This window comes from Lepisma saccharinum, chromosome 4, assembly GCF_977018435.1.
Source record: "Lepisma saccharinum chromosome 4, izLepSacc3.1, whole genome shotgun sequence".
NCBI lineage: Eukaryota > Metazoa > Arthropoda > Insecta > Zygentoma > Lepismatidae > Lepisma > Lepisma saccharinum.
Genome location: NC_139232.1, coordinates 51,500,799 through 51,527,871, shown reverse-complemented (window position 1 = coordinate 51,527,871; position 27,073 = coordinate 51,500,799).

Sequence of the window (27,073 nt, the reverse complement as noted above, 5' to 3'; positions counted from 1 at the left end):
GGCTTTCCAGTCGGCCCGACTGAGATTCCAGTGAGGGTGTTGTTCACGTGATTGCTGAAGATGTTCGAAGGTAAGAATGAGAGGGAAGTGATCACTCCCACAGAGATCAGGATGAACGCTCCGAGATGTGGTAGGAGCAAGGCTGGGACTGCAAAAGGACAAGTCCAACGCAGAGTATGTGCCAGAGGAAGGACTGAAATATGTGGGAGTCCCATCATTCAGCAACGTTAAAGCTGATGCCTCACGGAATTGATCTACAATTTGACCCCGGGGCTCTGTACGAACGGAGCCCCACAAACGATGGTAGGAATTAAAATCGCCCAAAAGAACTACAGGAGACGGGAGTTGTTCGAATATACAATGGAGGTCCTCAAGAGAGAATCGCTCCTCCCTTGTGATGTAGACACAGCACACAGATATTGGCTGTGGTAGATGGACCCGCACGGCGACAGCTTGGAGGGGGGTGGTGAGAAAGATTGGCGTTGAGTGGATGTTATCTCGAACACCGATTGCAACACCACCGTGTGCACGACGACCCTCAGGAAGCTTGTCTGTGCGATAAAGCGTGTATCCGTTTAATATCGCTGATTCATTTGGACGAAAATGTGTCTCTTGGAGACATATGATGGCAGGGTCAAATTCAGATATAAGAATTTGCAGTTCCTCGAGATGCGTTCGGAAACCGTTAAGGTTCCATTGGAGACAATAAGCCATATCTGTAGGTAAGATTGTTACCTTTTAAGGCGTACTCTATTTCTAGGCCCTGTCACCTTGATAAATTCTTCATCCGCGGTTTCGTCCTGTATCATGTTCTCGGGTAAGGACACAGAGGGCGAAGGGGATGAAGAAGGGGAGTGGGGGCGGGTGCTTTGAGCGCCCGCCGGGCAGCTTTCAGCTGCGCCTTAAGTTTCAAGGTGGTGGCTGTCACCCTGACTGGAGAGCTAGTAGACTTCAGAAAATGTTCTTTATTATACACTTGCTTGAATTTCTTCTCTGTGGAGCGAGTAGTGGTTGCTGGTTTCTTCGGAGCGGGGTGAGCTGCTCCGGGAATACTTGTTGTCTGAGTGGACACGTCGCTGGTTTGGACGCCAATACTGCGACGGGCAAGAGCATTTGAAGCAGCTGTAGCGAATGGCACAGGTAGAGGAGTGCGTACACTTTCACGGAGACGTCTTTTTGCTTCGCCGGCAGAGATTTTCTCTGTCACAACCAACTCTCGGATCTTCTTTTCCTCTTGGAAAGAGGGGCAGTCGCGATGCCAGACTGGGTGCTTGCCTTTGCAATTGACGCATGAGGGACCAGATGAGCAAGGCTCGGTCCCATGGTCAGGCTCGCTACATTTGCCACAAATGGCAGTGGTGGCCTTGCAAGAAGGCTGAGTGTGCCCGAAGTGCTGGCATTTGAAACATCGCATCGGGTTCGGGATGTACGGCCGGACATGGAGGTTGTAATAACCAGCCCGTACCTCATCCGGGAGAGTGGTCGTTTTAAAGGTGAGAATGAGCGAAGCTGTCGGTAAAAGTTCTCCGGATTTTTTGGTCTTGATTCGCTGCACTGCTGTTACATGTTGATCGGAGAGCTCTTGAAGGATTTCTTCTTCTGTGCAATTCAAAAGATCCCAGTGACGTATAACACCTTTACAACTGTTCAGTTGACGGTGAGGTTCTACCTGAACAGGAAAGTCGCCCAAGGTCGTAAGCTTAAGGAGGAGGTTAGTCTGGCGATCTGTACTGGTCTGGATGAGAAGGCTTCCGTTGCGCAGTTTTTTGATGTCAGGGACATCACTTCCAGCGGCATAGTCCACTTGCTTCTTTATAAGGAATGGTGACAGGTCCTTTAATGTTTTTGCTCCATTTCTCTTCGTGCTTGTACATTCATCGCTCGTGTCTTTCTTTTCCACAATGCTTATTACAACGTAACGCGGCACTGACGTGACGTTCCCTGTCTTTTCCAATAAACTCGTCGGGCTCAAAGGCCTCCGACGCTTTGAGGGTTTCCCCCCGTTAAAAGGTGATTTAGTTCCCATAAACTAAGATTTTTAAGTGGAGGGTCCATAAATTGTCGCCTCGACATGCCCTCTATGCCGAGGAAGGCCTACCCCCAAAAATGGAGGCTACTCGAGGACCAAACCGAAATCCCCGAGGCCACGTTCGCGACTGCACCTACCCCTGCAGCCAACACTGTCCCATCGGCACGTGCAACTCACACCTTGGGATAGGGTTTTTTTTATCGAGGTTGTCTCCTCTAGCAGGACCCTTAGTTATAGGGAGGTCAAAGATATGGAGATGAATGACGTGATGGAATGGTGAAAACGTGAGATATGGATGTGAAGAATGAGTGAAATGATGAGATGAAAATGACCTCCCTACCTTAGTTTCTTAGAGGGAGGTCAAAGATATGGAGATGAATGACGTGATGGAATGGTGAAAAACGTGAGATATGGATATGAAGAATGGGTGAAATGATGAGATGAAATTGACCTCCCTACTAAGCCCCCTCGCCCCGTCAAGGCAGTCCTACATGGAGGGGGGCGAAATATACTTACACCCATCTCTCGTGAGTTCCTGTTTAAACCTGTTGAAGAAGAATGCAAGATTACTTGCGTTGTTTCTTACATTTCTTGCTTCCTATTCCGGAGCAAAACACTCTCTCTTTTTGAAAAGGTGGGAAGTGAAGGGGCCCAATTCCCACCTTACCCCAAGGAAACGAGAAGTGCGGTTGGCATTCATGCTAGGGGCACGTGCATGCTACAGGAGCAGAACTATAACCTAAATAAATTATCGCGGTGAATGTGAACAAGAGCAAATTGATGCTCAAAAGAATCTATGGAATGAAACTGGTTAGTGTAAATGCCATTTTTCCGCACTTCCTTTCATTTGAAGTAAGGTGGCTGAAACAAGAAATACGGAGTCTCCACCGGGATCCAACCCGGGAACCCTTGATTACAAGGCGACAACCTTAACTACCAGGCTATCGGAGGAGGCCCACATTTTTTTTTTTACTTTGTGCTGAAAATAAATGATGTTATGTATTCACTGTACATTCCTATAATAACATGATACACTACCACATACCTTGTGCATACTCATTTATGTTGATAAGTTGCCAGATGAAAAAGCGGTGAGAAAGCCTGGTTAGGGTGATCGTTCTTCTTGTGTAATAGTATGGTATATATCTGTTAAAAATGATAGAAACGTTTCATTGCCAGCGAGGTTTTCGTCTTTTGTTGTATTTTCAACTTTTTACATCGCTCTTATTCATCTTTGGATGAGGATGCAGGATGCACTGATGAATTAGATAATGGGACAAACACGATGATCCATCCATCCATGCCTTAACAAGGGTTAGAAGTTCCACACAGAAATGGAAATCCATGAAGTTTAATTTATTTACTACAAATGCATCAATTTATACAGCTTTGAGTGTAATTGTTATTTTCTTGGTTTGTCGCCGATCGGAACTTCTCATCCGATGCATTTTTAAAATGCATCAAATGAAACCGAAGTGTTAAGATGAACCAAGCGAAATACTGCAATGCTTCTCTGTAGTTTATTCGAAATTTAATACAGTTCATTGCATCATTAGTTCATACGATTCTCTTGCGTTTCATGGATTTTTCGGTTAATCTCATCCACATGTAATCTTGTTAATTTGTTGTTCGAGATATGGAAAAAAGTTCTATCAAATAGCAAGTTAAAATGACCAACATTTAATACGTTATTCTACATTCCATAAAACGATACCTTATTATAAACACCAGGATTGGCTAATCAAAATCTTCCACTGGAAGGTAATAAGAACCTACTTCCGAACGCCCATGCCACAAGAACGATTTTTAGCTCTGGCAATATTATCCACAGAGAACATCGACTCAACTCAGGACTATTCAGAAGTCATGAGTGAAATCAATAAATATAATTTTCATCAGTATTCTTTATTCTTATTATTATTTACATTTTATAATTTCTTTGCTGATGTATGCCTGAAGATTTTGTATCAATTTATATAGAGATTTCAATGTTAGAGAACGGACGGGGGCCTCATGTTCTAATCTCACCCAGGGCCTCGCGATATGCTGCTACGCCAATGGTCCTAAACAAATAACCCGGAATTGACAATGTATGAAACAATAAGGAGGAAGTGCCATCTAATGGGACAAATTGCATTAACATAATGCAGTAAGGTTAGCGTAATTAGCACTTTAGACGGACCTAGGTTAATAAAGCTCAAAATCTATTGTGCAATACATTCGTTTTGGTTGAAACAATTCAGTTATCATTATTATTTACCTTGTAAAGATGTCACTTGCAGACAAAACTTCTTTCCCCGTGTTTTCACAGTTAATTAAAAGTATATATTCGGTGTTCCAAGAAGCACAAATTTGAAATATCCTTCCTTATTTACTAATACAACTTCTTGCTTCTCATCAATCTGAGTAATTGTAATTCCATGACAACAATACTACGCACAGTGGTATAGGGTAAAGGAGGGTAAGGGTACGCGGGCGGCTAAGAGTACTATTGGCTTTTCCCAAAGGTTGGTAGCACTGATCGAGATAATTCTTCCACCACGCCAGTCGCTGGGAAAGTCTAGTGCAGCAGCACCACAGATATTCTTGCTCCCGCATTTTGTCTACGTATGATAGGTAAGTGAACATTTTTTTGCTTTTCGTTATAAAATTTCGCATGTTAAACGTAAGGAATATGACCATGTAAGTATGGCAAATTCACGAAGTGCATGTAATACGAAGAACATGCCTTATTAGACAATGCACAGGTGAGGCAGACCTGTTTCTGTCTAAGCAGTGCACCCCTCTGGTGATTGAAATGAGAAGTAGTGTAGGTGGAGGGCAAGAGTTCACATTTCCGTGCGTGAGTACTCTTGGGCAACAGTTTGTAATGAAAGATGTACGTAGGTTGTCTAAGGTGAGCATTGTACATACCTTGCAGGTAAACGAGTATGAAATGTTTAATCAGGGTGGCTACAGAGAAGCAGAAAGGAAATTCCCTGGCTTTTCCCGGTGTTCCAGGTCTGTCGCCATCCTGTTAATGTACACGTGCATATGAAATCGTTACATATAATTGTGAGTAAAATTAAATGTAAATTGTATGAAAGATGTCTACGTGTCATACCATGTACGGCTAAGGAAGGTTTTTATTGCAGAGAACAAAGATGGGAAAGTATAAAAAGAAGACAGAGAGGAAATTGCAGTTTACGGAGGAAAATCTCCAGGAGGCAAAGAGAAGAGTAGCCCAAGGTGAAAGCAAGCGGCAAGTCGCGCGTACCATGGGAGTGAATGAGTGCACATTGAGGAAAAGATTGAAGCAGGCATCTAAGCCCTTTTTACGACATCAGTTCCTTCACATGCTCTTACTGCAGAGTCCGGTCAATTATATTTTTAATGAGGCTAAACATCACTTAAATAACAGCCAATAATAAGAATTTCAATTATAACAAAGTCAGTTATGGAGTCCTCTCAAGGCCTATACGATAAATGTAACTTTCGTTGTGTGATAATGAAATGATCGTTTTATAATTAAATAGGCTACTTATTTATTTCCTAGAATGTTCACAACGAAATATGATTATTTTATGATGGAGTAAATTTTTCTCTCATTGAACCCGATTACCTCCTTCAAATTCCACTGAAAGCCTACTGATATTCAGAATTGAAAAATGTTTTAAGCATGCCCACATCGTCAAAGCCACACACATTTTTTTCTGTAGCCTATTAGGTTGATGATGCAATAGCCTGAACACTTTTTGTGGCTCCTTGAATTGCAGAGTTACTTTGCAAGCCAACGTTATGCTTTAGAATTGAGTATTCATTTTACTACTTTCTTATTCCCAGAAGTGCAAATGAGATTATTATTTACCTAGCCCTAGTAGTTTTGAGTAATTCATGACTTAACCTTCTAGGGACAACATATCAGGCATAATGTCTCGAAAATGTAACAAGCTAGCTCACTTCAAATAGCATGAGGTGTCTTCAAGACACGTTTCTTTCCACTTAAAATTCATTGGAGTGTGGTGGAGAGAGTACTTTAGCCCTATGTGCTAAGTGCATTTGTGCATGAGTTTTTCTTGTTTTGTCATTTCAGGGAACAGTTCCATCATCCCTTGGTCGATTTAAAACGGTCTTCAACACTACCCAGGAAAAGGAGTTAGCTGCCCATTGCACAGACCTCAACGCAAGATTCTATGGCTTAACGCGCAGGAAACTGATGCAAGTCGCTTACCAGTTTGCTGAAAGTCATCTGGTTCACACAAGATTTAATGAAGAAAAAAAGGTAGCAGGTAAAAGACTGGGTAACCAATTTCTGCAAGAGACAAGGTTTATCTCTACGTACACCAGAACAGTGCAGTTTACGTCGGGCAATGGGATTCAACAAGACTGATGTGAACCATTTTTTTGGCAATTTGCGCAGGTGTTTTGAAGAACGGCCCTTGCCTCCTCCCAGAATCTTCAATATGGACGAAACAGGAATATCCACTGTGCCCCTCAAGTCGCCAAAAGTCGTCAGCCCAAAAGGACAAGGAGCGGTCTGCAAAGTGTCCGCAGGGGAGCGTGGCCAATTGGTCACTATCGTTGGTTGCGTCAGTGCTACTGGTTTTCCTGTTCCGCCTGCCATGATATTTGCAAGGAAAAGACTGAACCCTGCCCTCTTTAACAATGCTCCTACGGGAACACTTTCAATGATTTCAGACAGTGGTTACATGACTGCAGATCTGTTCCCTGAGTGGCTCAAACATTTCACCTATCATGTGAAACCCACTGCTCAAGATCCTGTGCTTCTGATAGTTGACAACCATTCATCTAACTGTTCACTACCTGCAGTTCTATATTGCCGAGAAAATTTTATCACGTTACTTTCTCTACCCCCTCATACAAGTCACAAGCTCCAGCCGTTGGACGTAGCAATCTTTGGCCCCCTTAAAACTGCCTATGCAGCAGAAGTCGAAAAGTGGATGGTTGTTTCTCAATATGACATTGCTGGATTATTTCGAGCAGCTTACAGTAGGGTTATGACCGTGCAGAAAGCTGAACGAGCGTTTGCTTGTACGGGGATTTATCCCTTTAATCCGGACATTTTTACGGAAGAAGACTATGTTTCTGCTAATGTTCACACCGCACTTACGCCAATCGTAGGAGGTGGTGCAGATTTGATTCCAGGGAGGCTTGGCAGAACCCCAGATAACGAACCATCAACGTCAACGTCTACTAAACCTTGTCCTACTCCATCGGCGAATGCCAGTGTGTCTCAACCAGGGGAAGTGGGTCTGTCACCAATAGAAAACCCTGCACAGAAGATTCCTTCCGGATCTAGGAAAGGGGGGTCATCTGAAATTCTCTCGGGATCACCTTTTAAAAATAAGTTAGTGGATAGGCAGAGCACCAAGAAACAGCAACCCCTTCAGAAACTAACAAAAAAGCCATTAAAGATTGTGCAACGTCAACAAGATAACACACAGGCGGCTGCAGATGAAACCGAAACTATCTGCGCTGGGTGTGGAGAGTCCTTTGCTGACGACTGGGTTCAGTGTGGGGTGTGTCATGAGTGGTGGCATGAACAGTGTTCTGATTACATTGGACATGGACCATATGTGTGTGATAATTGCTAATGCGTACTCTTGAACGACCTGTTTAGTACTCTTAGCCGCCTATGTGTCCAAGAGTACGCACGTGCTATCCTTTCATAAAATCTTTTCTGTAGTTTTTCCTTTTACAGTTACTTTCTTTGATTTCTGAGCAATGATTACTAAAGGGTTAATAAACATTGTGACAAACTTACATGTGTATCTGTGATTTACCTTACTATTTACACGGCCTCAAACGTTAGGTGCGTACTCTTGACCTCCTTTACCCTATTGTTAGTATATAAAGCCACATTAGTGATTGTTAAGTATTTCCACCAGTCAAGAAAGCTTCAAAGGATACAACTTTTCGTGCACCCGCAATATGCCATGGTGGACTGACTTCAAATTCAAATTCTTTATTTGCGTGGGTGAGGTTCAACTTGAGGCTACGTGCCATGTCATAGAGTACATCTACATTTTCATTTCTAATATGCAGTTACATAAGTTATAGTAATACTGGAAATATACATTTTAGCTACAGAATAGTAGCTACTATTGATCATATATTTGTTATACATGAATAAAATAAAGAAAAGAAACGGTGAAAGTACAAATAAAACAAAATGAAAAGAAAATGAAAAAGAAAATATAAACAAAAAACATAACATAAGCATACAACTTACGTCATAGTGTTTGAACACAATCTCTGCTCTGCTATAAATGAAATTCTTTAATTCAGTTTTAAAGTATTCTATTTTGGATATGTTTGACATGCCCCTATAGGTAGGACATACCAGGCTCTTGCAGTCATGAGTGAAAACGAGGACTGATATGCCTGTGTTGAAGTGTGAGAGATAATAAACATGAGACTGTTTCTTGTATGGTGGTTGTGTAGGCTACATACACTGGTGCGAGGGATCAACATGTCTACCAAATACGACGGCTTGCTAGATTTAATAATTTTGTATATAAGGCTGTATGCAGTAGTCGCCCATGGTACGTACATATTAAGGATATGCTTGTTTGTTCACGAACAGTCACGGACACTTCTGGGTTTTAACGAATTCATTGGGGAACAGTGAAATGGCGGCACAGTGTTTGAGAGCTAATTTAGGGCGATTTCATGCTGCTGAATAATGATATAATAATATATTTCCTGAATTGGTTCTAATTTATGAAATAAATGCAACTAAACCAAAATAGCGGAAACATAAGACATACATATAAATGAACTTCCAACAACAATTTAATATTTCTTTTTGTGATTACAATCATTATTATAAAAATAAATTTATATAGGCCTATGATCATAATAATTAAGAAAATATGTACACAATGAAGTAACAAACTATGTGAAACGTTTTCTATACGATTTCCTGCTGTATTGCCTTTTAGGACAATCCCTCTGTAAGCTCCAACAGTAGTCGGCCATCACGTGGCGATCCCATCGTCCCTGGTAGCTTTCGTCCATTATCCTTATATCCTGATGGAACCTTTCTCCCTGTTCTTCACTAAAATCACCAAGGTTCTCAGGGAATCTGTCAATGTGGCTATGTAGAAAATGTATCTTCACACTCATATTAGCTCCCAATTTCTCAAAATTTTTCAACATATTTCCAACTATATTGCAGTAGTTTCCTGCTCTGTGATTCCCCAATTGCCTAGCAACAATTTACAAATAAATAAATAAGTTTCTTAATGGGAATTTCAACCCATTATCAAATTTTGATATTACCGAGAAAAGCATGGAGTAATTTTACCTCCTACATTTTCCATGGTGTGTTTATTTTTATAACTGGAGTCAATTCAACTAAACCAATCATACAATTGGCAATCACAGCTGTTTTGTGTGCTGGAACTGTTATTAAACTTTATGCCACAAAATAAAATATTTTTTTGTTTCCCAGTGTTATCTTCAATGGAATCATTACAATCCAGAAGTGTCCATGACTGTACGTACATTGCCCTGCTCTATGCCGAGGCTGATTTTCCCAATGTAGGCCCCAACGCAAAGCATGATTGCAGCGAGAAGATTAAAATTCGCAAGGTTTAAATAAAAAGTTATATATCGGTAATTACAAGTTCTAGAGTTACATATTTTACCTTGTTATTTTAGTACAGAATAGGCTGGGCCAGTAACGGCTTCTGCCTATCGCACATTCGCACGTGCACGCACAAATAAATCTGCAATGCAATTAATATTTATTATACTTATTCACTGTACACTATCTCCTTCAAAACATTGAACATTCCGAAGCCCATTCGCCCCATCGGCTTCGCATTACCAGCGCCTGCCGCTGAGATACGTTCGCTCGGAACACAAGTCGCCCTGTGCTCCTTTGCCCCTGTTTGCAGCACGCAAGAAAAGAGAAGGGATTCGCCCTTCTAGATCGCGGTATTATGGGCTTACGCACACTTCGTTGTGTTCACGATACAGCAGTGTTGCAATCCCACTCCATTCGAGAGCGTGTAGCGGAGTAGAAGCAACCCACACATCCTCGTAAATCGAGGATTTTTTTTGGAAAAGGAAATTTATACGGTATCTTCGCCCACACTGTTCCGAGCATGACAGGGGCAAGAATGAAGGGAGAACAGAAAAAAGGGGGGGCTGAAAGCGAAACGCGTGCTTTAAACAATGTCTTGCATTGTCTTTGCTTAGTGCAGCTTGGTCAAAATAAATTGCCCTTGTGACGCTGGAGTCGAATTATAAACTCGCGCAGGGGAACCGTGGATCAGTCAGCTGTGCCTGCTCGTGGGTTGTAAAATTGTTGCAAATTTGTTGCACTGTCGAAAGCTCGTTCCTGTTTCAGTTTCATAATGAAAGGAAAAACTGTACATAGCGAAAGCAGAGACGTAATATTTAACGTTGTTGAATTTTTGAAGGGAAGTTAGCTACAAAGCGTGCAGCGCAGACACTGCAGTAACAATATGGATACGGCGGAAGGGAAGGAAAAGTTTGAAGTACGAAGAGGGCAGTGTGGAGTGGACCGAGTGAGTACTGTTATCTTCTATAATATTTATTATTCTCTTGATTTCGCTTGCATCTGTCGGTCATTAGAAGTAAACAACTGCTAGATAGATTGCAACTGATTTTCTGCATGTGGTCTTTGGATCTGCTGTACCTTGTTTGCAGGAGTAGCTAGAGATACAATTTTCACCCGGGCGAGGTGGAATATTGGCGGCCTCTACTTTCCACCTTCCTCCAATATAAATCATAAAGTAACCCTATAGCGCTACAGCCCAATATTGGGCCAAGGCTTACCTACCGACTGCTGGCCTCCCTCCCACGCGAGCCACCAAGGGGGCATGGAGATCTGCAGCCAGACTAGGGGGACGGGTGGTCGACCCGACCGACCTCCAGCAGTCGGTAGGTAAGCCAGGGCCCAATATTGGGTTGTAGCGCTATAGGATTACAAGGATAAAGCCCCTGCTGATAACGAATGACCTTCCCCCAACCCTGGAGATACATTCTGGCAAATGGCCTGAAGTGAAATATGCTTGTGTATTTTTTTTTATTATATTCGTTTGTTTCTTGTGAGAAATAAATCTGTCTGCAAGTATATGTTGAAACTACTAAAATATAATTTAGAAAACCTGATACTTATTTTCCATGTTTCCTTCCGACAAGAAGTAGCGAAATCTTATTGAAGACACAAATTTGAGGTAGGAAATTGTAAATTTGCCCTTTATTTTTCACGAGAGTGCTACGAGCGCAGTTTAAAATCTGAAGTGCTTCGAATATTACCCTATAAGGGACTAAATAAAGATCCAATCCTATGTTGCGAATTGCTCACCTGGAAAATCCCAAATGAAAACAGAATGAATAGAAATCTTGCAAACTGAGTGCTGTGCAGTCATAAGTAAGAGGCAAATGATTGATTGTGCCAGAAATAATAGGACTGTTTTGAAACGTAGGTTTATCCTACTTTTCTTATTTTGCGTCACTTTTCTGCCCCTGTAGACAAATTGTAACGATGTGCATGAATGATGGTTAGATGAAATTGAAGAAGGAACACTGACACTCATGCCCATAAATTTATGGATACTCACAATGAAATGAAATTAAACACTGAAGCCTAGGCCTGGATTTGAACCAGGAACTTTCGGTGGGGTTTACCGCTCAGCTTGACCACTAAGGTGGGCTCATGTCTTAAAAGCATAATGACTGACTTTCTTACCAGATTTTGGGGGTTCGTACCGGGACCGGGATCGCTCGCTCCAAAGCTACCACTATGTTACGAGGTATATAAGAATGCTCTAGATAAACTTTTCTTGCAAACTTTGTGGGATGGAGAATTTTCATTATGAGAAAAAAGGAAACTGAATGCTAAGCACACAAATTACCTCGCGCCACAAGTAATGTAGACAGGTAGACAAAGTCATGTATGATATAAAACCAATGTATTAACCAATTTATCATCTAGATGTTGGCCTTGTCTCTTCATCTACTCGACTATTACAAATTATGACAAGTTGTAAAACTAAATTCACGAAGTTTCGCGGGGAACCACTAATAGAGCAAACGTAATTTGAGGTTTGCTTGGATTCTGAAAAATAAATGCTATGAAGATGACAGATTATTCTAAAAAAGCGAGAGTATTTCTTTGAGAACTCAATATTTGAATCATAGAAATAAAAACTGGGATGATATTAATGATGCTAAAGCACTAAACGTATCCATAATTTCGAAGGTCTTCACATTAATGTTGATACGCACCCACTTATTGTATCATTTTAAGTGTTTGATATGTTTAAGATGTTAATTGTCTGTGATGACGTAATTTGTTTGGTTCAAATGAGTAGTCTGTTATGGTTATGGACTAACCTTAAAACATTCGATTGTGAGTTGTTAAGAGAGAGAGATTATTATGAATGTTGCTTGAATAATGGAAGTGATTTAAAAAATGTGAATGTGTTAATTTGTGTAGTGAAAAGAATAGTCTGTGGTGAAATATTAGTTAGTTGCGTAATATATAGTTACAGACAAATTCAAGCTTAAATTGTGGATTTAATCATCGTTTTTATAGTAAAAGTGTTCTGTGTTATTACAAAACAGTACATTTATTGAAACGTAAGTTAATATTAAATAATCTGTGATTTAGAAGATAAATCAGTGTTAAATCTGGATAGCATGGAAGGCTCTGGGCCATCCAGATAAAGTTTCCTGCTTGTAAGAAATTCAACAAATTTCATTCAAGTGAGGGAAAATGTCTAGCGAGGAAATTATTAATCAAAGCAGAGAGGACGTCCAAATGGAGATGAATGAAGTAGTGGAAGTAAAAAGGGATACGTCTTCAAATCAAGACGGAGAAAATATGGATGTTGAATTGGTTGCTAAGCAACCAAAAAGTCAGAACTCAAAACGAAATCGAGCAAAAGTTAGTGGAAAGGAGGAATCTATAAATGCTCCAAAAATTTTCAAAGCAAACGTATTATAGCGTACAATGCAATCAAAGGACAGTGTGAATAAAAATGACTTATTCTATCCTGGGCACGATGGCCCATATATTGTTCTTGTTGAAGGCGTGGAACACAATGTTGGTAGCTTTAGAGCTATTATGTTAGGTAGTCACTTAAGAGAAGCTAGAATTAAGGTGAATTTTGTTAAGGCATCGGGTCCTAATCGTGCAAAGGTTTACTTTTTAGCATCCAATGATGCAAATAACTTTTACTTGAACAAAGAGTTTCAGAAGAAATATAAAGTAAATGTCAAAATCCCGAAGAGTCTTTTCACAGAATGGGACTAATATATGGGTTACCGTTACATATAAATTTAGAAGAAGTACAAGATGAAGCAGAGGCTGAGAGAAATATTCCAATAATCAAAATGGAAAGAATGAAAAGAAAAAGATTTATCAAGAAAATGGGGAATTTGGGTTCAACCCGACCAAATTGATCAGCGTAACGTTTCAATCACAAAGGTTGCCCTCGCATGTAAAGCTACTCAGTAACATATTTCAGGTACAACCTAAAATAAAATCTGTGATGCAGTGCAGGAATTGTTTCTGTTTCTCTCACACAAAGGATGTTTGTAAGTCCAAAGCGATATGTCCAAGGTGCGGTGATTATGAACATGATGATATATGTGCTGCAGTACCTAAATGCATAAATTGCTCAGGAAATCATCTTGCAACTGAGAGGTCGTGCTGGAAGTGGGAAGAGGAAAGAGAAATTCAGAAGGTGATAGCATATGAGGGCTGTTCATATCAAGAAGCAAAGAGAAAGTTAGTTCTAGTAGTTCATTTATGACCGAAAGAGACGATTATTCTTATGCAAACATACTACAAGATTTCCCAGAGTTAAAAACAACTAAAGCAGAGTCTTCCTTTGCGCAAGCTCCAAGTTCAGCAATTACAACAGGTAACAGATATGAGGTGCTGGCCACTCTAAGAGATGAGGAATCAGGGACATCAAGAAACTTATATTCGTGGAAATCTTCTCAACCTCATGTTTACAACATGAACAATAGTTATGCTGATCGAAGACTTGGGAAGATATTTAAAAGTAAAGAAGTTATGAAAAATAAAGGTATGCAAAATCTAAAATCGTGTGACAATCCTCAAACCCAAAATGAACAAGAAAGACAAGATTATATTTTACTAAATTCCCAAAGCAGTCCAACGTCAGTGACAACAACGGAAAAACGAAAATTACGGACTAGCATCCCACAATATGACTCTCAAAAGCAAATAATGATTATTTTGTTACAAGTTATGGCAAAACTAACGTCGAACATAACTGTGGATGATAACACAATGTAACAAAAAAATATTTTTTTTCTGTTCCTGGGTAATAATTGTTATTTCCTAATTCCTTGTGTTCCAAAAGTATAGAAAATGGCTATTATTCCTCATAAACTTTGTTTTTGTAGCCAGGACAATGATGTTTTGAGATTTACTCTTTTCCAGTAAACGTTTTTTCTCATTACGAGTAAAGAAGATAAATAACATGTCATATACTGGTCTCCCCTATAACTGAAATGGACAGGTCTTGGCATTCTGCCAGCAACAATAGTGCAAATCGTGCAGTTTGAAGCGGTTCATTGTCATCCTAGCTGCCTAATTAGATACACGTGTACAATGGCATCAAGAGGCTGCAAGTATATAGCAGACGAATTCTGTTATGTCTGTGGCCATTTTTTCAAGAAAAGAGGAAATAAGTACTCTGTGAAAGCATCTGCTAAAATGTGTGAAGCATACAGAGCATATTTCGGCATGTCTGTAGGGGAACAAGACAAAACCTGGCCACCTCATTTCACCTGCGAGAACTGCAAAAAAAAAACTCTGGAAGGTAAGATGGAAAATTAAAATTTTAATAATTTCAATTATATATTAAATATTTAGGGCTAGAATTTTTTGTTTATTTCAAATGTATTTTGAAAAATTACTTTTACTAACAGCTTACATGTTTAACATTTAATAAACTGCTATATACTTTATTTTTACCCACATTAATGTTGAATTGTACATCCTGTTTTGTAAGTTGCTTGTGCACCTAATCAATAGTAATGCACCTAAATTACAAGGTTTGGGTGCAGTTGTGCACCTGATTGACAAAGTTAATAAAAGTATATAATTTTGTGCATATTAAATATGTATCTACATATCTCATATGTGAAATATGTTGTGAAAATACACATTAGTTTATTTTTGTCTTTTGTCTTTTGGAGGATGGTACAGAGGAGAAAAGAGAGCCATGAAGTTCGCTATCCCAAGAATTTGGCGGGAACCCACTGACCACTCAAGTAATTGCTACTTTTGCATGGTGGATCCTTCCAAACGTCGGGCTGGAAAGAATGCGCAAGCTACGATATATCCGGATATATGCCACATTGCCCTGAGTTTCCCGTGCCCACTCCTCCGGAGAAAAAGCTGCCCTCTTCAGACGAGAGTAGTAAGTCAGAGAGCGAGGAAGACATTGATCTTGATACTTACAACTTTCGAGCTGAGGAGAGAAACCCGTACTACCCCAATCAAAAAGATCTTAACGACTTAATAAGAGATCTTGGTCTCACCAAGTCCAATGTAGAACTCTTGACGTCCAGGCTTAAGCAGTGGAATTTATTAGATGAAAGTGTGCAAATAACAGATCAGAGGAAGCGTCATCAAAGTTTTTCCAGCTTTTTCATAAGTCAAGATAGACTCTGCTTCTGCCACAATGTCACCGGTCTGTTTGAAGCAATTGGAATTGACTTCAGTCGAAATGAGTGGCGCCTCTTTATTGACAGTTCGTCCAAAAGTCTTAAAGCCATGCTTCTTCATAATGGAAATACATACCCGTCTCTTTCACTAGCTCACTCAGTCCACCTCAAAGAGGATTACAACAGCATAAAGCGAATGTTAGATACCTTGAAATATGATGAGTATGGATGGGAAGTCATCGGAGACATCGGAGGTGCTAATGCCTCCACTCCATATTAAATTGGGCCTGATCAAACAATTTGTCAGCAGCATTCAAGTACCTTCAAGACTTCTTTCCTAAGCTGCCTGATGCAAAGATCAAAGCCGGTGTCTTCGTCGGCCCACAGATAAAGAAGCTTTTGGGGTGCGAAGAATTTCCCAAGAAGCTCAGTGAGAATGAAAAAGCGGCTTGGAACAGCTTTGTCTTAGTGGTTAAGGGCTTTTTAGGCAATCATAAGTCCGAGAGCTATGTGGAACTGGTTGAGATTCTGGTGAAGAACTACGGCAAAATGGGCTGCGGGATGTCCCTGAAAGTTCATGTCCTCGATGCTCACCTTCATACATTTAAGGATAACATGGGAGCGTACTCGGAGGAGCAAGGCGAGCGTTTCCATCAAGATATATTGGACTTCGAACGTCGCTACCAAGGCCAGTATAACGAGAACATGATGGGAGACTATATTTGGGGGCTGATTCGTGAAAGTAATGTACAGTATAATCGTAAATCCCGGAAAACTACTCATTTTTAAATCTTTTGCAATAATTTTGTTCACAACTAGAGTGCAAATATATGTCACTTTTGATGTATATGTGTTTGTTTTTTCTTTATATAAATGAAAAACACGAATTCATATATTTTCTCATTGAAAACAGGTAAAATTCAAAAATAGCACTGTCCTGGTCACAAAAACAAAGTTTGAAGGGAATAATAGGCATTTTCTATGGTTTCCAGTCAGAAGCCTTTAGGAAATAAAACTCACTACACAGGAACAAAAATCGTGTTACAGGGTGTAATCTTCAGAGAATTAAAAATATTCTAGTTGATTGTGCAAATATTACTTCACAGTTATTGAAACTTATTGAAGAGCTTGAATCATATGAAGATGCTCAACATTAAATATAATAATTAGTAAGTTATTACATGCAAAATATGTTTTTGTTTGTGCAATGGAATTTATGCTCGTTTCCTTCAAGAAAACTTGAACTCATGAAACTGATAGAAGAGCATCATCCTCTCATTATATGTGTGTGTGAAGTATTGGGGGATGGAAGAGTTTCAATTGAAATAAAAAATTATCACGCAGTAATTAATCAAAAAGGCGGAAAAGGAGTGGGTATATTTGTACATGAAAGTCTGGCATTCCAACCCATATCATTTAATCCCAATTTAGTGATTCTTCGAGAATATCGGGTGGAAGTAGTGGCAATACAAGTGCAAATTTTGAATAAAGTATTTACCGTTATCTCGATATATATACCACCTTTCTATACATCGCAAAAAATTGCAGTGAAGCATTTAAGGTCTATGATTAGTTCATTCAAGACTCCATTAATCATAACTGGAGATTTTAATTGCCACCACCCATTGTGGGGTCGACAGGCAGCAGACAAGTTGGGTCGAACTCTTGTTGAATGGATGGAGGCGGAACAGTTAACTATAATAAATGATGGTTCACCTACTCATATGCCTAGAAATTGAAGTAATCCGTCATCTATAGACTTAACATTAATTTCAGAAAAGTATTGTGCAGGCTTTACATGGGAGGCCGATGTGGACTTGAGAACAAGCGATCATTATCCATGTTATTTTTATCTGGCTTATTGCCATGCAACAAATGAAAGAATATTAACTATTCGCAAATGGAAAGCATTCAAAGCTAATTTTTCTAATTATACTAAACTTTTAAATATTTATTTCTCAGAGGATGATGGATTAAAACCTGATAATATTACATACGAGGAGTTTGTAAAAATCATTTCGGCTGCGATGGACTTGAGCTGTCCCAGGGTGATAAAAAGTAGTCAGCAACACTTCCCAAAGATATACTGGTGGACAGAAGAGTGTGCTGAAGCAAAACTACATAGAGTCGAATTAGCAAGAATATACTCACGTCAACCAAATCCGGAGAACTGGATAGAATTCAGACGCTCTGTGGCTAAATCAAAGAGATTATGCATAAAAGCAAAAAGAAAATCATGGGAATTATTTTGTGAAAATTTACACCCAAGCATGAAATTAGGATATGTGTGGAATAAGTTTAGGTCGCTCAAAAATCCTCGTACAGCAAATGTGGTCCCTTTGTAATCAAATTGGAAGACTGAATTTATTCAGAAACTCATACCTACAGTGTCAGACGGAGTAATTGAAACACCAAATGAATTATGTAGTTACACATCAAAACTACGTTCGGCGAAAGGTTTTGCAACTCCAATTTCAAAAGACGAAATCTATGAAATCATCGGCAACAGTAAAGAATCTGCTCCAGGGATGGATGGAATTACTTATTCGATGATTAATCACCTTCCAGATGTAGCGTTAACGGCGATGTGCACAATTTTTAATAAATTCTTAAATAATGGAAAAGTACCAGAAGATTGGTCCAAACAGTTGATTATTCCAATTTTAAAAACAAGCAAGGACCCTCAAGTAGGTAAATCATATAGACCTATAGCTTTGACGTCAGTTATAGGAAAGATATTTGAGAAACTGATACAAAAAAAGAATAGAATGGTTTTTAGAAAGCCAAAATATATTTCAGTTCGAACAAATAGGATTTCGAAAGGAATTAGGATGTCAAGACGGATTAATCACTCTTTCCTCGTATATTTTCGACTCACTGAAAAGAAACAGAATTGTACTAGCTGCATTCTTAGATGTAAGCGTAGCTTATGATAATGTAGATATTAATATCCTAATCCAAACAATACAACAGCTAAACATACCTCACAACTATGTTTTGATATTATGGAAGTTACTCAGTAAGAGATCTGTATATTTCCACTTTTTCAGTGAAAGTAGAGGACCGTATTCAGCCTGCAAAGGGTTACCTCAAGGAAGTCCTTTAAGTCCTTTGTTATTCAACATATATATGATCGGGATGAAAAGGAAATTAATTCCAACAGTCAACTATCTTCAATATGCAGATGATATCTGTATCTATATGTCCACGACACAAATTCATACTGATTTTACTGTTTTAAAGGAACAAAAATTGGAAGTGAAAAAGTGGCTTGAAAGTAAAAACTCTCCATTTCAATGGAAAAATCTAATATTACAATTTTTAGTAAAAAGGGAACACCCCCAATAGTTCACTCAATGTCCCGAAAAACAAGAATTCCCATTACATCCAGAGTAAAATACTTTGGTGTCATCTTGGATGAAAAACTAACTTGGAAGGACCAAATTAAAGCAATACAAGTCAAATCAGAAAAAGTGTTTAATTTGTTCAAAGCAATAACAAATACTCAGTGGGGATGTCATCCTCGAGCTATGCTTTTATTTTACAAGAATTATTTTCGGCCTATGATAGATTATTCTCTACTGGCATTGTGTAACTTGACAGAAGGAAAATTGAATTCCATTGATGTCATCCAGAGGAAATTCTTGAGAAGATGTTTAGGCGTTATGAACAGCACTCCAAAAGTAGTAGTATACTTGGAAGCGGGTGAATGTTCCATTTCATGTAGACAGAAGATGTTAGCATCAAATATGCTCTTCAAAGTGAAATCATATTTTGAGCATCCTTTCAACAATGTACTAACAAATATGATATACTTATATGAAACGGGAACAATAACAAACAGAAAATCTGCTATGTGGATAGAATTGTATAATTTGTTTTGTCAAGAATACCAGGATGTTCTACAGATACGTTCACGGCCTGTTTTTTCATTAGATTATCCTCAACAGTCTCTGGATAATATTCATTTCCCTCGTTATTCGCACATATCGGAATATTTTACTCAATGGCCAGTGTTTATTTGTTCAAAGCAATAACAAATACTCAGTGGGGATGTCATCCTCGAGCTATGCTTTTATTTTACAAGAATTATTTTCGGCCTATGATAGATTATTCTCTACTGGCATTGTGTAACTTGACAGAAGGAAAATTGAATTCCATTGATGTCATCCAGAGGAAATTCTTGAGAAGATGTTTAGGCGTTATGAACAGCACTCCAAAAGTAGTAGTATACTTGGAAGCGGGTGAATGTTCCATTTCATGTAGACAGAAGATGTTAGCATCAAATATGCTCTTCAAAGTGAAATCATATTTTGAGCATCCTTTCAACAATGTACTAACAAATATGATATACTTATATGAAACGGGAACAATAACAAACAGAAAATCTGCTATGTGGATAGAATTGTATAATTTGTTTTGTCAAGAATACCAGGATGTTCTACAGATACGTTCACGGCCTGTTTTTTCATTAGATTATACTCAACAGTCTCTGGATAATTTTCATTTCCCTCGTTATTCGCACATATCGGAATATTTTACTCAATGGCCAAGTTTTTATTTCATATACACAGATGGATCTAAAAGTGAGTCAGGAGTTGAATGTGCGGTGTACGATCCACAACATAAAACAGACCTATTATTTCGGCTTCCACAAGACTGTTCAATATTTACAGCAGAATCTTACGCAATTTACCAAGCTTTAATATATGTCCAAAAATTAAATTTACGAAAGTTCTTAATACTTACTGACTCGCAAAGTGTGTTACAGGCTCTTAAATCTTCTTACAAGAGTCTTTACACATTATCCCCTTATATTATAAATTGCATACAATTAGTTCAAACAATACAAAAATCTGGAAAAACCATTGAGTTTTCTTGGGTTAAAGCTCATAGCAATGTTACAGGTAATTCTCATGTAGATGAATGTGCAAAGAAAGCAGTGCGTCTTCCAAATATTACGAACTTATCATTATACTATACGGATCTTCTCCCTAGAGTAAAGAAGAAAATTCTGAATGAATGGTTTGATTGGTGTCGAATGAACTTACAACAGTTGGAGAATCATACAGACCATTTGCTGAATTCAAAACACAAAAACCATGGTTTCATCATGTAAGTGCTACAAGAAATGTAATTGTATTAATTAATAGACTGAGAACGGGCCATTTGTGTACTAGGCAACATTTATTAAAAATTGGAATAACGAACAATAAGAAATGTGAATGTGGCTTGGAAAGTGCAGATGCACAACATATAATATATCTTGTATAAAACTTTAAATAATCTAAAGGTTCAGTTTCCAACAAATTTGTTAAGTTTAGTTGTTAATCCAGATGTGAGAATTGGTTATAGTTTGTTATCATTTTTAAGAAAGTGTAACATACAATTGTAAAAGGCAAAGTGTTCTTTAAAAAAAATCTAATATCTGTAAAATAGGGGGGATGGACTGATAATTTTATTGTAAAACAATTGTGTGTGTATTGTTATGGACAAAAAACGGCATAAAAACTGTTAGGTTCCAAATAAAGGAATGAATGAATAATTTGTGTAGTGAAGAACAATTATGAACTTAATACAATTTTGTTTCTAATAAGGAGTTTAATTGCGAGTGCAAGTTGGTAAGGTTTACGTAAGCATATCCTTATCTGATTTCCCACAACCTGAGGGCTTCAAAGTAGGCTGATAAGTCTCATGCTCGCCGTCGAGGAATAAAAGTAAGTAGATCCATTGAGACTAAACCGGGGAACGTAGCAGGTGTAAACTTTTTGGCGCCGCAACGCGGGACTCGATAAATGTGTTTGAGTAGGGTATGCAGAAGCGTAATTTAAGAAGTGATCGTCGTAAGTTAAAAGTGGATACTTTAAGTTGCTGTTCCGATAAAGGGAAAGCTGATGATGAAGAGGTCGAGTGCAACGATTGTAAAAGAAGCTTCCACTTACGTTGTGCTGGTTATCCTTTGCCAAAATCGCAGTATAAGGGGGAAGAATTGAAATGTCTAATTTGTAAAGAGAAGGGTAACAAAGGAAGTCCTTGTTTGGAACAGTTGTTTCAAACCCTGATGGAGAAAATGGAAATGGGAAGAAAAGAAGATAAAGAGGAACAGGATAGGATAAGAAATGAACAAGAAAGAATCAGAAGAGAAGATAAAGAGGAGCAGGAAAGGATAAGAAATGAACAAGAAAGAATAAGAAGAGAAGATAAAGAGGAAGAGGAAAGGATAAGAAATGAACAAGAAAGAAAAAGAAATGAAGATAAAGAGGAACAGGAAAGAATCAGAAGAGAAGATAAAGAAGAACAGGAAAGGATAAGAAATGAACAAGAAAGAAAAAGGAATGAAGAAAGAGGAGAATTGATGAAGCTGCTCAGCCAAGATAAGGATGAATTATTATCTAGAATAGAAGAGGGGCGAAAGGAATGTAGAGAAATTAAGGAGACTCTGAGGAAGGAAATTGCGTGTGAGAGGCAGCAAGTAGCTGAATTAATACTAAAGCTGGAAGAAAAACAAAAGGAGGATTATGAAAAGTGGAACTTAGACTTGACACAGGAGAAAACATCTAGAGAAGCTAAAGAAAAGGAAATGGAAAGTGAAATTGAGAAATTGAAGGGACGAATAGAGAGTGTTGAAATAATTGCAAGGCCAGAAGCAACACAGGGTTCCTCAGAATTACTTGATAATTTAGAGCTAAATTAGAGAAGGCAAGAAAAGAAACTTGAAGAAGTTACGGAGAAAGTCGCATCTGTAGATAGGCAGGTCGATCAACTACAGATGTTAATGGCAGACTGTCGGGTTCTAGAACCTTCTCAAAATGGTGAAGCTGTATTTCAACCGGGAATGAACGGTTCAACAACGAGAGGTGATTCGAAGAGGAAGATGAGGAAAAGGAATCGTTACTCGTCAAGTTCTTGCTCTGCAGTTTCCTCTAGTTCTGAGGAAACTGAAACTAGGAAAATTACAAAGCCCAGGAAGAGACATAATAATGGAAAGTCTGAGAGATGGGGACAGGATGAGATATCTCGTGACAATGCCTATAAGAATAGTTCCTACAAATCTTTTCGCATGTCTGACGTTAACGCTCTTTCAAAGTTTACTGGAGAGATTAATACTGTCTCTGCTGAGAGGTATTTAAAAGAGCTAATAACATACCTGGATCTAATGAATGTCCCTATGATTTTTAGATTGAAGTTATTGCCCTCTCTTATGGCAGGAAAGGCTAAGGCGTGGTTTGTTGCAAATGAGAAGAAGTGGAAGACTTTTGAACATTTTTGTGCTGCCTTTAAAAAACAATATGCCTCTGCTGATGCCAAGCAAAGGGAAATGCAGACGCTGAGAAACAAACGGTATTCGAGGAGCTGTGGCCTCTCACTTGAAGAATATTGCTGGGACACATATGGCTCGTATTGTAATCTTGTGGATAGCGTTGACCAAAGCAAAGCGCTGAACTTGGTTATTAGTCAACTTCCGCTGCGAGTGCGTCAGTTGGTACTTACTCGCGATCCACTCAACATGGATCAACTTACCAGCTACTTGGGAAGATATGAAGCCTCGGAGCAACTCGATGGATGGAGGACAGGAAACCCGAGATTCGAGGACAGAAGAACCAACCAAGCTAGAGTTAGGCAATTGACGTTCTCCAGAAATCAACCCAATTCAGCGAAGGTGTCTGCTGGTAACGGAAGATCTGATAATGAGAACTTCAGTGGTAGCGCTCGACAAAGTAACAATCCTTCAGGAGAAGAAAATAGCAGCGGGTTCTACAGAAGAAGGAACTGCGAGGGATTACAGCGATCTTCTGGAGAAGAAAGAAGAACGCCATTCCGAAGAAGTTCATATGGTAATAATAATTTCTCCCCACATCGCTATAACCGGTATAGAGGTAACTACAATTGGAGGAGGAAAGAAAGTGCTACACAGACAGAAGATTTCGATAGTGGAGAAACTAGTGTTAAACAATTAGATGTTACCACTTGGAATACGTCTGCCCCGTCCTACACTCCAAGAAACTGAGAAGCAGTTGTTGAGTTGAGTGGATGGCCCTAGAGTTTTGAAAAAGAAAATTTACTCCATTTTCATTTTGTTAATTTTCTTTTTGTTTGTGGGAGGATGCCATGATACGCACCCACTTATTGTATCATTTTAAGTGTTTAATATGTTTAAGATGTTAATTGTCTGTGATGACGTAATTTGTTTGGTTCAAATGAGTAGTCTGTTATGGTTATGGACTAACCTTAAAACATTCGATTGTGAGTTGTTAGGAGAGAGAGATTATTATGAATGTTGCTGGAATAATGGAAGTGATTTAAAAAATGTGAATGTGTTAATTTGTGTAGTGAAGAACAATTATGAACTTAATACAATTTTGTTTCTAATAAGGAGTTTAATTGCGAGTGCAAGTTGGTAAGGTAAATTCTCAAGGCGTCAAATCGATCGGGGGATCGAGCTAGTCAGTCATCATGCTGATAAATCATGTCACGTCTTGTAGCTAGAGGCACATCCTCCAACACCATTGCCATCCCGTTCCTCAAAAATTATTCATAAGCGATGTAATTTAAGATTTGGGGCAGGAAAAATGGCTCGATGAAATTATTGTTGATTACGCCCATCCATACTTCTGCCTGGGCGTGCGACAGTGGCTGGATGAAAATTACCCAAACAAATGGATTGGCCGAGGCGGCCCGATTCCCTGGCCGGCTCGATCCCCCGATTTCAAGCCTTGCGACTTTTACATTTGGAGCTACATGACAAAACACCGGTAAACTCGCAAGAAGAGCTCAGGGAGAGGATCTTAACAGCTGGTCAACACATCAAGGACACTATCACATCACGAGTTAAGAGACCAAGTGTCCGTATAAACCTGTGTGCCTGCATTCGTAACGGAGGTGCCCACTTTGAGCAAAACGTGCAATGTTCTTTAATTGTATTGTTCATTGATTCCATTCACATGAACATGAATGAAGTATTATTTCTTGTACACAAATGTGAATGTTAGCAACATTTGTAACTTGTTGGATAGCTGATGACTCAAGGAAGTAATTTACGTAATTTGCACGCTTCGTGTCATACCATTTTTGTTATTAGTACGTTGCCAACTACACTAAGAGTGCATTTTTTTATCATCACTTGTAAGTTTAGACCCACCCGGTACTTACATGTGATTGTTATTTGAGAAAACTTTTTTTTTCAACGAACCACTTATTCGTTAGCTATCAGAAAATGCTGAAATAAGTTCCATACAATAAGCAGTTTTTTCTCAATTCATGTTTTTATGTGGAAAATTGTCATTTTTTAAAGAAACAAAAGAAATTCGATTATCTCGAAAACTACTAATTTTCGGACGGGGTATCATATGGTCAAATTTATTGCAAATTGTCTCTACTTTAACCCCTTTCAGGGAATACATCTAATTACCAGTCACCCTGTATAAATGGGGAGACTTCTGCTACTCGATCCACCAGACAAGTGAATATCCAGCAGAACTGTTTCCCATCATTTCTTTAAGTAGTACACCGAAATGCAGTTATTGAATTTTGTTGTTATCTTTTGCACGTCTTGTTCAAGAAAATGGTTTAAACGTTAAGAGAAAATTTTGCTCATAAGCTTTATATGTGTCCCCTCTCAACTAAAACTGTAATTTTTTGAATTTTGAAAACTGTGGAACCATTTTTTTTTTCGGATTATATGGTAGAATTTGAAAATATGATGTTTGCTGTATGTTTCACTCAATCTTTTTCATATAATATATTTTTAACTTTGCTTATTATGTTCCAATACTAACTCAATTGATTTTGCTTCTGTTATTAACCCTTTGGTTGCATATAAAGAGGGTGGTCTTCGAAAAGGAGAGAAGGGGAGACTCCCCCTCTGGTTTCTACATATCCCTTAAGGTTGCTAATTTTTGGTACAGGGTGTACAGTGGTGGAAAAAAGTTCTTCCCCATAAGACTTTAATGGCAGTAAATGATGCCGGATGGTTAGGCAACACCGATTGCACGTTTAGGTGATGGGGTGATTCTGTCTCAAGACCGCCTCATCTTACATGCAATAGCCAACACGCACAGGAAATGTAGGGAAGTCACGCGACTTGTCAGGTGGAATGTTGTTCGTCTGAAAATCGCTTTTTCTCAAGCCAGGTCCGACAAGAGCTACACGTTATATGTCCGAAAATCATTCGCCTAAATACATTGAACGAAAGGCTAAAATAATTCTTGCCTTAATTACATAGGCTACTATATTGTATGTGTCGCGGTAGCTGAGCGTTAGGGCGTTTTATTACCATGCGAAAGATCTGGGTTCGATCACCGACGGCGGAGAATCGGGATTTTGTCCATCTGTTCAAGCAACTCTGGCGCCCACCCAGCGTCGTATAAAGTTGGTACCTGAAGGAAACTCAGGGTCGTAAAAGCGGCCAGGGGCGTCGTGCTGACCACATTATCCCCACCTTCGGTCTGATCAAGAAAGCGTGAGGCCTTAACTCCACACCCCCTACACGCTTTCATGGCTTGGTGCAAAGCCCAAGGTAGCACCACAAATAAAGATATCTGATTGATTGAGTTAAAATTTATGGGTGCGTCGGCACTTAAGGCCATTTCGCACCCTTCTGTGTATACGGGGAAATGTCCCCTTATCTAAAATTCTGACTAAGATTTAAAAAAAAAAAGGGGTGTAGATAGCCCCTTGGGAAAAACTAAAAGTGCAAGGTTGTAAAGAGACCTGAACGAGACAAACACGACACATTAAAAAGTCAGAACAAACTAAAAACCTCCTTACAGACGGTGGAAGAGTCCAGCTCTTCGCAAAAAACTAAAAACACGTGATAAAATACTGCTGTCATCACCCAAGAGGGATGACAAACAGCCAGAAAGGTTAAAAGTCTGCCGGAGGTAAGCAAGATCGACACATTCAACCAGAATGTGTCGGATGCTTAAAATAACATTACACGCACGACACAACGGAGGGTCCAGCCCTTGCAGTAGGTGACCATGCGTGAGACGACTGTGTCCTATACGCAGGCGGGTAAGAATAACGTCTTCTCGCCGAGAGGGACGAGACGAGGAACGCCAAGCACCTATAGTGGGCTTAACAGAGTGAAGCTTGTTCCCCGTTTCCACATCCCACTCGGTCTGCCAAGTGTCAAGAAGGTGACAACGGAACACATTCTGCAGGTCGCTAGCTGGCAAAAGGTGGACGAGAACGTCGCCATCTGCATCAGCAGACTTGGCGGCAGCATCAGCTGCTTCGTTCCCCTGGATGCCCACGTGGCTAGGAACCCAACAGAAGAGTACATCTGTCCTGGCAGATAAGGACACAAGCCGTCTGAATATGCGTTGCGCTACCGGATTCCGGGAATACGGCGAA